Source organism: Saccostrea cucullata, unplaced genomic scaffold (assembly GCF_032062105.1).
Source record: "Saccostrea cucullata isolate Sc308-1 unplaced genomic scaffold, CSIRO_AGI_Scuc_v1 ctg4646, whole genome shotgun sequence".
In the NCBI taxonomy this organism is placed as follows: domain Eukaryota; kingdom Metazoa; phylum Mollusca; class Bivalvia; order Ostreida; family Ostreidae; genus Saccostrea; species Saccostrea cuccullata.
This window is the reverse complement of record NW_026921196.1, coordinates 103,342-117,893: the sequence shown is the minus strand read 5'-3', so window position 1 is coordinate 117,893 and position 14,552 is coordinate 103,342.

Below are 14,552 nucleotides of genomic sequence, written 5' to 3'. Positions count from 1 at the left end.
TGGCACACGTTCGATTTGTAACCTTGAGAAAGAGAATATAACTTATATAGTAGCTGACGTGTTTTATACCTAATGTTCCTATACATGGGGCCATTTAATCTTGTTGACATAAGACATGTCAATAACTTAACTGCCCTGATTTTTCTACCGGGTATTACGCAGCAACAAAAAATACTCAAATCGAACACAATTAAAAATGACCCCACATGACCCTTGATAGGCTCGAGTCCCAGCAAAAGACCTTATTTCTACCAACAGTGTTTTTTTCCTAGGAAAATTCACTTCCTGTCCGACGGTAGTTTAGAAAATGGACTCGAAAGTCAAATAACAGATATAAATTTTAATATTATGTACTTCCAATGTTTACTATTAATTTTATCTGTATAGTTCGGTGTGGAAAAATTCAATAGTATTTGTTTAGCAAAAATGAATTCTAAAACGTAAAAATAACTTTTTAATTATTGTTTTCATTTATTTACAATATTGTTGAATTTGGCAAAAGGGTTTATATACACTAACACCCCCATCAGGGATAATAAATTATGCACTAACAAGCTAAGATAACGTGCAGTTTTACTTTTAAGATGTGAAAATTGAGTCTAGAGTTTATGTCAAAGTGCACAGCTGACAGCTTAAAAATAATCAGACGCAAAGGTGTCAAAAGTAAATGTTAAAGTGCACACGATGAATCATTTCCGAAATGATTTATGTAAATTATTACTTGTTATGTGATATTTACAATCTGTTCACCTGTATTTAAACACTAAAAAGTAACATACCGAACACAAATCGCAAATTGAAATGCCTTTTTGAAAAATTTTAACATAAAAGTTCATCAATTAAAGTTTTAAAAAGTAATAATAAAATCAATAAAATGCTTCATTATTTTGAATTCTTTAATCTGTAAACAAATTATAAATACAAGTACAAAACAAAAAAAGGGTAACAGAGAAAAAATTTAAAACTTCTTAATGTTATACCATAACATAAAAGAAACATATGCTTATTTATATAAATAAGGAGAAAAAAAATGAATTCAGTTTTAATGATTATTACCACTGCTATCAATGCTTTCAATGGATAAATGGCCTTCTGTGAAGGTGCTTTTATTTTATGTGTAAAACTGCTTTTATTACCTTAGTTCTATGAAAAAGGAGAAGACAGCAAACAGATATTGATCTAAAAAATCTTTAAATAAAATATGTGAAGAAAGCATAAACTCGGTCCTCTGGAATTTCCAGATGTGGGACCACGTCCCTAGGAGGAGTACGTATCCCCTATTGACGGGTCTTATATATTGCCTAGGTAGACGAATCATTCCTATGTCAAAATTAAGTTTTAAAACAAAAGCCTCACAATCGATATGAAACAAGTCAGCCAAAATAAGACCCAATGATGGTATGTTATATTTGCTAAAAAGGTTATCATATAACGACCAAAGATTTTACAAAATGCTGACTTAAAATGACGTTGTTGAAATCCTTATAATATCAACCGTCGGTAACAGTCCGCTTTTGGAGCTTGCCATTGAGTCTGATAAGTTGAGAGACAGGATATTATTCCATAAATGGTGAGAGTTGACAACGAAAAGTTGAAATAATCACGTTGTCATACAATTTAGTTGTTAGTTAGTCCTTATTATCCATAGTCAGTAAAGCATCCAAATATGAAACTGGTCTGTCAGACTTCGTGATTCCTTTTATTTAAAGTTACTGGGATGAAACTAACAGTACGCAAGACCAAAAGTCCATAAAACAATACAAACTAGGAGAAGAGCAAACATAGGCATCCAAAACATCAGAGATGGGATCAGGTGCCATCCAATGTGCATAATTATCAATGAAAGTAACGATTGTTAATTAAACATGCAACGTCGATAAATCTAAAGGACCGGTTAAGGTCACAGCAAGTGGTTTCTTCTTTAGTAGAATTTTTAGATAAATTCTGTTTAATAGAAATATAAAACAAGCCAGCTTATAAAGGAACACAATTAGTGCCAATCGCAAAATCAACAGTTTGTTGGAAGACCTGGATCCAGGATCATGAAACAAACTAAGACTTCACTCAAATTTTTCCATCGCCTATAAAATATTTATTTATTATGGAATTTATAGCTAAATTTGCAGATGACAACACTTATGTAAAACAATGTTGAAAAATATTTTAATTTTGGTCTGCTTGACGTCTTTTACTTATTATGTTTTTCTATATTTAATTATTTTTCGCGAGGAATGATTCGATGGAGAAGTAAATTTTAAAGTTACTGACTTTTGAAAAAAGTTTAAATTTAAATTTTCTAAAAGTTTTTTTTGTTGAGTTTTTGAGAATCCTTGTTTTACTTTCCCCACTCCTTGAATATGCCGTATATGTAAGCTTTTATTGTTAATGAAGGCACTATCTTAAAACAAATTTGTCATCAATAAAAGATACTTTTATGATGTATACTATAAAACTTTCTTAAAGTCAATTCAAATCTTCACTTTACTACCTGGTAAGCTTGATTGAAAAGTCTAAGGTGTATAAAGTTTATAAAGTAGTTTTTTAAAGGAAATGTGGAAAAAGCAAATCGTTATTAAGCTAAAATGTCCATTGGAACAATACAAATTGGGAATAGACACATGTTCCTCTAAAGTCATCGGATTTAGGATAAGGTGTCATTGAGGAGTAAATATCCCTTTCGATATGATCATATTTGCCGTATGCTATTTGTTTTAATTGGGAATACCGGAAAATCTGTGGAAAATTCTGTGTGAAAATGCTTTACAATTTTTATGAAAAACGTTCGACTTAATATTCGTTTTAAAAAGATTGCATTTTCTAATAAGGTCATTGTAATGACTATAGAAATGCAAAATGTTGACATAAATTGGTTCATGTGAACTCTTGCATTTGTTGAACTTATTTTCAAGAGATTTTAGTAATTTTAGTAATTGTAGAGCGTGCTCTTGTGTATCGAATCAACTGAAAGACATAAACTGCATGTGCAGGTGATGAGGGTATATTGCTGCATGAGTAAAGAAGAATGACGATTGAAGTTATCACGTTTACTATAAATCTTTGTTTTAGGTTTATGTCTTTTTCTTCAAAAATATTCAGATATGAAACAGATACAATAGACTCTTTGGTATTTCAAGCTCACTAGGAAACATTTGACATAGGAATAGAAGTAACTATTGTTATTAACAATTCGTCGTGAAATATCAAGTTGAAGGTACAGCAAGTGTTTTCTTCTTCTCATATATATAATATAAATTCTGCTTTAGATAAAACAGGTTTGCTAATAACGGGGGTGCAGTTGAAACACGTGGGAAATCCAGAAGATTGTTGGATGATCTGATCTCCAAAACTGCATAGATATGTCAATCAGAAACTCGAGCATCTTTTTAATATCAACTTTAAAATAGCTTTGTATACATCAAAGTATTTTTAACAAATAATTTTGCAAATGACCAATAAAAAGATAAGTAGATTAAGGAGCAATTTTTGTTTGAAAAAGAAGTTGTTATCGATTTCAAGGAGAACTAAAATTTAGCGTGGGAAATGATTGTATAAAGCATTAAAAAGTTCGTTATTTTTAATGTTTATAATTTTGATGTGTAAAATATTGTGATATCAAGATTTCTTAAGGTTTCTTGGATTTTTTAAAAAATTTTGTTTTATATCTGATTTACCCTACTGTCTATTTAAATATACCAAGACCAAGACCCTGACTATCACCGTGCTTCACCAAATAAGTTGTACAAATACCAGCGAAAGTGGCGAAACTACCAGTACGCACCATCCGAACCATGGGAAGGGAGACCTTACCATCCTGCCAGCTATGGTTTTAACTACAATTACTAAATTTTCTTTTTTATCACCATATCAGATGTTACTTATCAATTACACTGATGATATATATAAACAATGCCATTCTTTTAACGGGTATTTCAATGTATGAATTTCATTCTCAAATATTGTACATGTACCACTTCCACTTATCGGTGCACCTGTACTCATTAATGTCATGTTTATTTGCAACTGATTTATTTTTTTTTTCTTCTCACATATTGTTACTACTAGATTTTACATTGTATTAGATGTTTTGAAGGATGTTGTACCTTTTCTCTTGATTTGGGTTTGAAAATTTGGTATTTTTTCTTAGAATGTATCAGATGTACAGAAAAACAAATGTTAAATGTGCTTTTTGGAATATTGGAGGATTGATATCAAAAGGTATGAACAAAATGGAGGACGAGCTTTTTCTATCAAAAATTATAGATAAAGATTTAGTATTTCTTGTGGAAACACACATTGGACCAGATACAGTTGTATTACATGATGATTTTTACTGCCACACAATTTGTAGAAATATATCTAAAAATGGCAGATACTTTGGAGGGATATCAATATTAATTAAGCATGAGATTAAAGATCATGTTTCTGTAATTAAAAATACATGTAGTGAGTATCAATGGATCAAATTAGAAAAAACTTTTTTTAATTTTGATAAAGATTTGTATATATGTACTGTTTACAACCCCCCTGAGGGATCACCTGCAATAACACGAAATAATGTTAATATTCTGGAACTCGTACAGAAGGATATTAATCAATATAAAGATTTAGGAAATATAATGCTTTGTGGAGATTTTAATGCTAGAACAGGAAATGCAACTGATTATATACTAGATGATAACAACCAATATTTACCCTTATTTGAAACATATAAAATTGATAATGATATTTTCAAAAGAGTTAATAGAGACACTTGTGTGGATAAGAGAGGAAAGAACTAATAGATTTTTGTATTGGAAACCAACTTCGTATTATGAACGGAAGATGTTTTGGTGACATTTTTGGAAATTTCACTTGCCATAATTATCATGGAAGTAGTGTTGTTGATTATCTTTTAACTGATGAAGATATTGTACAACGTATTTTGTTTTTTGAAGTATCAGATTTTATTTCCACATTATCTGACTGCCACTGTATGTTATCATGGAATATTTTTTCTCAACATGATTCTTCTAATAGAGAAAATAGTATAGATAATAATAATTACAAGACCCATTCATCCTTTAAGTGGGGGGAAGACTCTGCTATTAAATTTATAGAGGCATTACAATCCCCCAAAATAAAATGCAATCTTGATAACACCATGAGCATCAATGACATAGAATCTATAGAATCGACAATAAGTAGATTAAAAGATTCCCTGGAAGCTGCAGCCATTATGTCATTAAAACCAAACTTACCTAAAAATAAAACTTGTAAAAGTAATAAAAGCTCTGCTAAACATAAAAAGAAATGGTTTGATAACAAGTTGATAAATATGCGCTCAAAACTAGTTAAGAAGGGAACTTTATTTGGCCACTACCCCAGAGATATCAATATTAAGAATCAATATTACAAAGCATATAGAATATATAACAAACTACGAAAACAAAAATTTAGAACATACCATTCTAATATTATCAACAACCTAAATGCTTTAAATTCAACTGATCCAAAAAAATACTGGAAACTTATAGGCGAATTAAGAACTGGAAATACAAAGACAATTGATACATCAATCTCTAATAATGAGTGGTTAAACCACTTCAAAAAATTGAATAAAACTCATGAGGATTTCCTTGATCGAGATCAGTTTCTTAAAGACCAACTAAAACAAGCTGAGAAAACAACACCCATATTTAATGAACTTGACTACAAAATATCTTTCAATGAAATAAGTAAAGCAATAGGTAAACTAAAAAATGGTAAGGCAGCTGGTACTGATAGAATATGTAATGAAATGCTTAAACATGGTCAAACGGTCTTGGTACCAATATTACTGAAAATCTTTAATGGTTGCTTAACTCATGGATATTATCCTTCTTCTTGGTGTGAAGGATACATTACTCCAGTATACAAATCTAACAATACTAATGATCCCAACAATTATAGAGGAATCACAATAACCAGCTCAATTGGCAAACTGTTTAACTATATTCTTAACTCAAGATTAGATAAATATTTAAAATGCAATGATAAAATCAATCCTTGTCAAATAGGATTTACAAAACAAGCTAGAACTTCAGATCATGTTTTTGTCTTGAAAACACTTGTTGAAAAATACTGCAAATCAAAAAAAGGGAAGCTATATGCTTGCTTTGTTGACTTTCATAAGGCCTTCGATAGTATAAACCATGCTGGTCTGAAGCTTAAACTACTAAAAGCTGGTATTAGCACTAAATTTTACTCAATTGTCAAGGATATGTATTCTAAAAGCTATTCTTCTATTAAACTGGGTAACAAATTAATTGGTCACTTCCGTACTTACAATGGGGTTAGGCAAGGTGATAACATGAGCCCAAACCTATTCAAGATTTATCTCGATGATCTATCAAATTATCTGTCAAATTCTAAAAGTTTTGTAAAATTAAACAATGATTCATCTATGTCCATTCATTGCCTAATGTATGCTGATGACATGGTACTTCTCTCCCCAACTGCTGAAGGTCTACAAGAAAAACTCGATATACTAAGTACATACTGTAAGGACTGGTGTCTCAAAGTTAATACAAAGAAAACAAAAATTATAGTCTTCAATTCATCTGGTAAACACGTTAAAATTCCCTTTCATCTGGATAACAACAATATTGAATGTGTTAAACAATACAAGTATCTGGGTCTGACTGTTAATGCATCTGGAACACTAAGTAATGCTAAAAATGATTGTTGTAACAAAGCCAAAAAAGCCTATTTCAAACTTCAAAAAGACTTTCTCACATTTAATCCATCAATTAGAACTGCTTTAAATGTATTTGACCACACTATTAAACCCATTATCCTGTATGGTTCGGAGTTATGGTTTTTTTTTTGACCCAACAACCTCTAAATTTAAGAGAAATCCAAATATAACACTAGACAAAATATACCAAAGCTTAGAAGGCGAAATTCTAAATCTTAAATTTTACAAACATTTACTAATGGTTCATGGTAAAAGCAGCAATTTTGCTGTAAGATCTGAGCTAGGACGTTTGAATTTACATTTTGATGTCATTAAAAATATGTTGTTATACTGGCATAGATTAGAGAATCTAGATGGTGAATTTCCCTTGCTTAGTGAGGCTTTCAACTGCTCTAAAACACTACACCAAAATGGTTTTACTTCATGGTATTCTTGTGTTAACTTCTTACTTAACCATATTGATATTAAAATTAGTGATATCCTAGGTATGTCAACCCCACAATTTAAAACCAATTTGAAAAGAATATTACTGAATTTCTATAAATTAAAATGGGAAAAAGACAGGAATTTACATAAAGATGGCAAATTGTCTACCTTTACCAGCATAAAGACTAAATTTTGTTTTGAACCTTATCTAGATATTCTTACAAACAATCAACATAGATCAGTTTTAACAAAGTTAATAATATCGGCTCACAGGCTTAAAATTGAAATTGGACGTTACCAAAAAATACCAAGAGAGTAACGAATTTGTTCACTTTGTCATCACAACGAGATTCAGGATGAAATTCATTTTCTCCTTGTATGTCCTCATCTTAATGTACAAAGACTTGAACTCATAAATATTTGTAAAATTAAATGTAAAAATTTTCAATCTCTATCTTATGATAATCAATTTTATTGGCTCATGACTAATGAAGACCCAGACATCCTTAGATCACTTGCTGCATTCCTTAGTAATTTACCTTAAATGAAGATATTGTGATAAGCATAAAAAATTATATACCTCTTTCCCAGTTTCTTGCCCTTAACTATATATATATATATATATATATATATATATATATATATATATATATATATATATATATATATATATATATATATATATATATATATATATATATATATATATAAATTATATATATTTGTATGTAACTTACAATACAATACATGTTTGTATATTCAGTATATCTCTTATATACTTTTTTTGTTGTTTTTTTTAACAATTGCTCTTTATTTGTAATATCATCATCATGTTTGTTCTATCATTTGGATCCTCCTCCTTCTATTTGTAAATCTTTTTGCTCCTCCGGGGGCCCAAATTGGATTAATAAAATCTTGTATCTTGTATCTTGTATACTGTCGCACAGTACTCATGAATTTTCTCCTTCATCCCAATTAATATACATGTGCGTATTCATACACTATCAAATTCAATTCAAAATTTCACCAATTGACGTTTCATGAATACTGTAGCGGCAGATAAAATTTCATAATTCTTTTTGCGCTACAACTGTGCATTTTTTAATTTCATTAAAAAGTCTATGTAATATAAACGTTCGAAAAAGAAACATGCTCCATGAAGCATGTTTTATCAAAATAATATAGCTGTATATTTTGTAATTATTACCGAAAAACACTAAATCTTTGTATATTTATTGGAAAAAAGGTAAAGTTTTTATTTGGAGAGTTTAAGCGGTTTCATGGAAATAGCGCGCTCACAATAGAATTTGTCCGCGAACTTTTTTAACAGCCCTCGTATAGTAAAGAGTAAAGAAAGAGGCTTAGATAAACGTTTACTGAAACCCGCTATATATCTTTTTGTAAGGTTTTTCTAACGTTTAGGAATCCATTTATATACGATAATTCAGATTTCATTTGATATGGGTATAAGATTACCACTTGCAGATAAAAATCCCAGATCCTCTAAACAACAATTAAAATAATGAAAATTACAAAGTAATAAAAAAAAATATAACAAAAGGAATAGTTAAATATGAGGAGAGAGTGCTCCCTTTTAGCTTAATTTAATAAATAGTGACTTTTAATAAAACTACATGTATTAATGCAGGCTTTCGGAGAAATCCTTATGAATTTTTTCTTAAAAATGCGTTTTCGGGGGCTCCGGAAGTGAATAAAAGCGTGTTATTTTGGGTATATTTCGTTAAAAATTGACCTTTAAAATTTGTAACATTATTAATTTTTGTAACAAAATTGATGATCTGTTTCACAGAAAATCCTTGTCATAGAGTTTCTGAAAACAAATATTGAAAAAAGGCCCTTCGCCATACCTCTAGTCGTTAGAGGTAGTGAACACGTGATGAAGTTTATGCACTCTTTACTTGTACATTTTTAACCCACCCCCACAAATAAACAGGAATTATAGACGATTTTGTTGTGTTTATAAAAAGTATCCGCCTTCCCCCAACGTGTTTTTATAAAGGAACAGATGAGAAACGTAAATTTAGATCACCATTTTATCTTTTTCTCTCTTTCAAATTGCTATTTAAGGCAGTAGTTTTTATCTACTTTTTTTATCTTAAGAAAATTTGCTCCAATTTTTGTTGACCTACGGTCAATATTGTAGCCCATTCCTTGCACATGTACGAGGGCTGTTCAATAAATAATGTCCTGAACTCTATGACATACAACACAGATATCATATGGCATTAAGTTTGACTTTCTCTCGTGATTTAATCTTTAATTAATTTATATCAGTTAATGTGACCACTTTTCATCTCATATTTTTATTGTGAGAAGCTGGAAAACAAGGGCTATTCGAGACACTGCATTAAAAATGAATGGTAAAGAATCAGTAAACTAGAGTGAAATTAAACGCTTCATTTAAGCTGCTGTAAAACTTGATAAGAATCCCAAAGAAATATTTATTGAAATTTGAGAAATTTACAGCAACCAGTGCCCGTTTTATAGACACATGAGCAGGTGGATTTCAATGAACAATAATTATATAATGGGCATCAAAAATGGGTACCGTCCTTGGCGACTTACAACAACCAGTGTACTGTTTACTAAAATTCAACAAATTATCACATATGATGTTTGATTGACTTTAAAACAAAAAGCAGCTTTAATAGGACGTATCAATTTGGGGATAGTTAACACTATTTTAAAGAAACTTTTGACAGTAAAAAAGCTAAGTACTCAATGGTCACCCTATGTTTTGAAAAATGAGAAGAAACGACAACGTATAGGAATATTTAAACAATTATTTTAAAAAATCAAAAAAACAAAAAAATGTTATCCACGTTTGTCTGAAATTCAAACAGATAATGAAACATGAATCCTTTGCTTTATTACCCTCAAAACATTTTTACATTAAGTTGCACTTGACAAAAACAGGAAAGGTCTGAAAAGAGAAGAATTACAAGAGGACAAAAACCGTTTTTATGCCATTTTCTAAAAATGTTAGTTGTCTTGTTGTTCAAATTCTTATTCGGGAAGGCAGTTCAATTTCTTGAGGTGTCTAGAAAGCAATTTTTTGCAACAAAAAACTCGAAAAGTTTTTGAGAGTAAGGAACTATAATCAGGAATCCACTAAATTAAATTTCTTCATGACAGCGTCCAAACCAACACGCCATGAAGAGTGAAGGAGTTTTGGGGATACTAGTAAACAGAAAGGTAATATTTTGTCAAACAATAATATTCACCAGATCTGTCACTCTTTGATTTGGTTCATTTTCCAAACTTGAAAAAACACCTTTCAGAAAGAAGAAACAAGTCCAGGAAATCATAGGATCTGCCATAATCCAGTATATGAAGGGCTAAAAACAATCAGACATTGGATAAAAATGTTACGGACATGTGTTTTAATTCAAAGAGAATATTTAAGTTAAATCATTAAGACTAAGTCATTGAAAAGTGTCTTTTGCTTCTTTCCGAGCACCGAGGACATTATTTATTGAACAGCCCTCGTATATACACTTGAAATTTTCATTTGAATTTCAGTTTGTAGTAGGACGTTTCTGTGATGAAAATTTGCAAAGTTACATGTATTGATAACAATCTTTCTTCATGTTCATGTTTTAGTAAGGAGCTTCAATCATTTCTTTTAAAAGGTCAAAATTAAGTTTCATGCATGCGCACTGGCTTTTTACTTGTTTGTTAATTCTAAGCAGTTTGGTGGCGATCCTAATTGGTGGATCAATACGTCCGTGTTCTTAAACGTCAACCAAATATCTATTTTATCGATCTGAATTGAAATCAATCAGGAAGGAACGATTTCTGCGAAGGAAGCCTAAAATCACGCTTCCGTTTTGAGTAAAAGGAAATATCTTCTTCCTTAAAATTGTGTTTGACAAGCACTGGCGAATTAAAAAATCTAACCGAAATTAAACTTAAAAAGTTAAAATCAATAAACAATTTTGATAACAATTTAAAGTGTTGCTAAAATGATACACAAAAATGTTCTTCAAGTTTTTAAATCTGAATTTAAGCTTCCTGGGGGCTTCGTCCCCTGGGCGCCTAAGACCCATTTTGAGACAATTTGCATTAAACCCACGTTTATTGCCCCCTCCTTTTAAGGTATCCCGGGTACCCCTACTAATCAGCTAATACCACCTTTTATTCCTGTCCATATATTCATATAAAAGCAGTATAGACCCTTTTCCTCAATCTCCCATGCAGAGTTGTCGTTCGTATGAGCCGATGGTAGAGAGTGCCTTTTCCTATGACATATTTTGCCTAGGAGTTATTCCCCTTGGCCGTCATATTGTAGGGCAACAGTCCCAGATCCCTTCATTATTCAACCAAGTTCAACTTGTTATACTGGTTACTGAGGTAAAGATATCACTATTTTTCTTATGAATATAGGTTTGTTAAAGCCTCTTTTAATTCATAATTTTAAGATTATGAATATTTTCCCCCATAGATTTGTTGCATGCATGTTTAAAATTGGTTGCTCAAAGAGGTAAATTCACTACTTTGCCCTTCAAGATGGCGGCTAAGGGGAATAACTCCTAGGCAAAATATGTCACAGGAAAGGGTCTGCTTTACTGTATAATGTCATCTTCAAACTTATGTTTCACTTTGCTTGTCCTCTCCCAAGTCAAGGTTTTAATTATAATTGGTCGGTATATAGGAAGGTGTAGAAATTTTGACATGCATGTTGAAATTGTTTTTTTTATAAATCGGGAATATAAAGATGAAAAAATATTATTTCCTGGAGGTTGAAAAAAAAAAAAGAGTCGGTATTTTTAGACAGTTGGTCGAAAAAGGGTAAACAAAGTGACAGTGTTATAATGGGCTTTCTCGGGTTAAAGATTTTCCAGTCTTCCACGTAACTTGATATACGTGCTATATATACTAATACATATAACAAACTTGGCCTGCTAAATGGGTTTTCCAACGATAAAGTAGGTCAAAAATTGAATAGATCATGCACACCCCACGTTTATGGTTGTAAGGGTACAAAAATAATATATTATTTGAAAGATTTTCATATTGCACTCAACACTTTTATAATTATAAGATTTTTGCAGGTGGTGTACAAATTTAGTGAAAGCAAAATTGTTGAATATAGCTTTTCGATAAAAACGTTCATTAATAATTATCTTTAAATATATAATATATATATTATAATAAATCATTTTAACGCTTTTTAGCTACTATTGTGGGTATTATTATTTTTTTTGTAAAAAATTGGCAGTACCTGGTTAACATTGATGTCAGTCGACAAAATCATGCTAATGATGATGTAAGTACAGATATATTTTGTTTGTGACTTTATTAACATTCCATTCCCACATCATTGACCGGTGATTTTATATTTGACGCCAATATTTCTAAATATATGATTAATTTCTGTCACTATTGGCATGGGTTTCAGTTGAAGATGTCAACAGACAACATGCATGTCATTGTTTCTGTTTGGTCTAATTGGCATTATCAATGAGTTTCAGTTGAGCTTAGGTACAAAATATAGATTGACTCGGTACATCCTTTTAAAAATAGAAGTTTCAAAAACAATTAAATTTGACTGAATAAAAAGGAAGTATTGATCAGAAATGCCCAACTACTTCGGGCAACATAAACCCCTATAACTATAATTATAAAAAGTGGTACTAGTATATAATTGCTACATAATATGATAAATAAATAATGCTGCAAATAAAAAAGAGTTTCAAGGTTATTCATTTTCTTTTCTTACGCCCTTTTTAAAAAAAAAAAAAAAAAGAAATGCAGAATCATTGCTTATAAGATGAATAAAGACGTGTAACTTGACTGTTGTGTCGTTTGTTAGGTCAAAACGTTGAGATTTACGAATGCTAATCTAAGTTTATCTGTCTGTAATAAAACGTTAACAATAGATTTTGTTGATAAACATAGATTCACGTCTGTAAAATATATATGCCGATTATCTTTGTTTGATAATATTATGAAAACGTGAGGGGAAAACCCATCATTTCTTTAGCCGGATGCATGAGGCAGAGGAAATAAAAAAGAAATATATAAATATTGCTTTAAATTTTTTTTATTTCCAATACTTTCATTGTGTTAACAAAATGAAAGGCTATATAAAATGCATTACATGACAAGATTCACGTAGAAGAAATTATAAGTGATTCGTTTCTGGCTTATCATTCAAAAGGGGGAACAAAACAATTTACCACAAGGGAATGTATTTAAATTCTTATTTCTGCAGATCTGGTAAATAGTAAAATTATAGTTGCCAGATTGAACATATATTTTAATAATCCCATTATTACTGAAAAAATGGTTAACGAAGACATTTCTTTTCCTTACAGTTCATCCAATGAAAAAGCGAAAATCAATTTGTGATGTTTCTATTATATATTAGTAGTGTTGATAATTAAGATAAGAGGTAGTAGTATCAGTATTGTTTTATACAGTCCAAAGATTAACCACAAAGTTAATGAAACAAGAATATCAGCAGTCTCGTTTCAACATGGCATTTCTTAAGTTCTTTGATTGATACAATGACCTTGTCAGCAAAACAATTGATCATTAAATCAATTTAAATGCAGACTGACATAATAAAATACTAATTGTCGGGTCATTACTTACATACTGAATTGTCGATGGATTTTTTTTTCGGTATGTCCTGACAAGGAGCACACGGCGGTTGCTACCAGTCGGTAAAGGATGCCCACTCCTCCATGGCACCTGATCCCACCTGATGTTTCGGAGGTCTGTGTTTGCTCTGCTCCTATTTAGTATTGTTTAAAGGACTTTTGAGCTTGAATACTGTTCGTTATCTCCATATATTTCATACAAAATCTGGACAACTTGTCACTATGGTAGCAAAAACATAACCCGGCTTTGATCTTACGGAGGAGAACGGCCAATTTTGGCATGATTAACTTCACAATTAAGAAATGATTGTAACAAAGGACGATTTTTACCCGAATGAATACTGAAAAATCAAAAATTTAGATCCCATTCAAAATATCAAATTTTGCTTTAAAATTTCTTCTTAACTTTTTAAATTATGATAAACAAAACAACTTTTCAGATTTCATAGGAATTTTTCAAATAACCTCCTAGCTCCCTTTCTAAGGAGGAAATTCTTAAAAACCATATGCCAGTTTTAAATATTTTTTAATATTGCCATGAAATAAAATTAATTTGAATTATCAAACCTTTACTGGATTTCAAAACTCAATAAAAGTCTTTACAAACAAAGATGCACAGTTGTTTAAGTAAATGATTTATCAAACCTCTTTCTATACTAAAATAATTACAGCAGTAAAGGAGAAAATTCAAGGATACTGTACAACAGTATACAAGTAATCCAAGACTTTAGGGGGAGGGGGGAAGAAACTGTCAGAAATTTTGAAATCATAAAACTATAGCA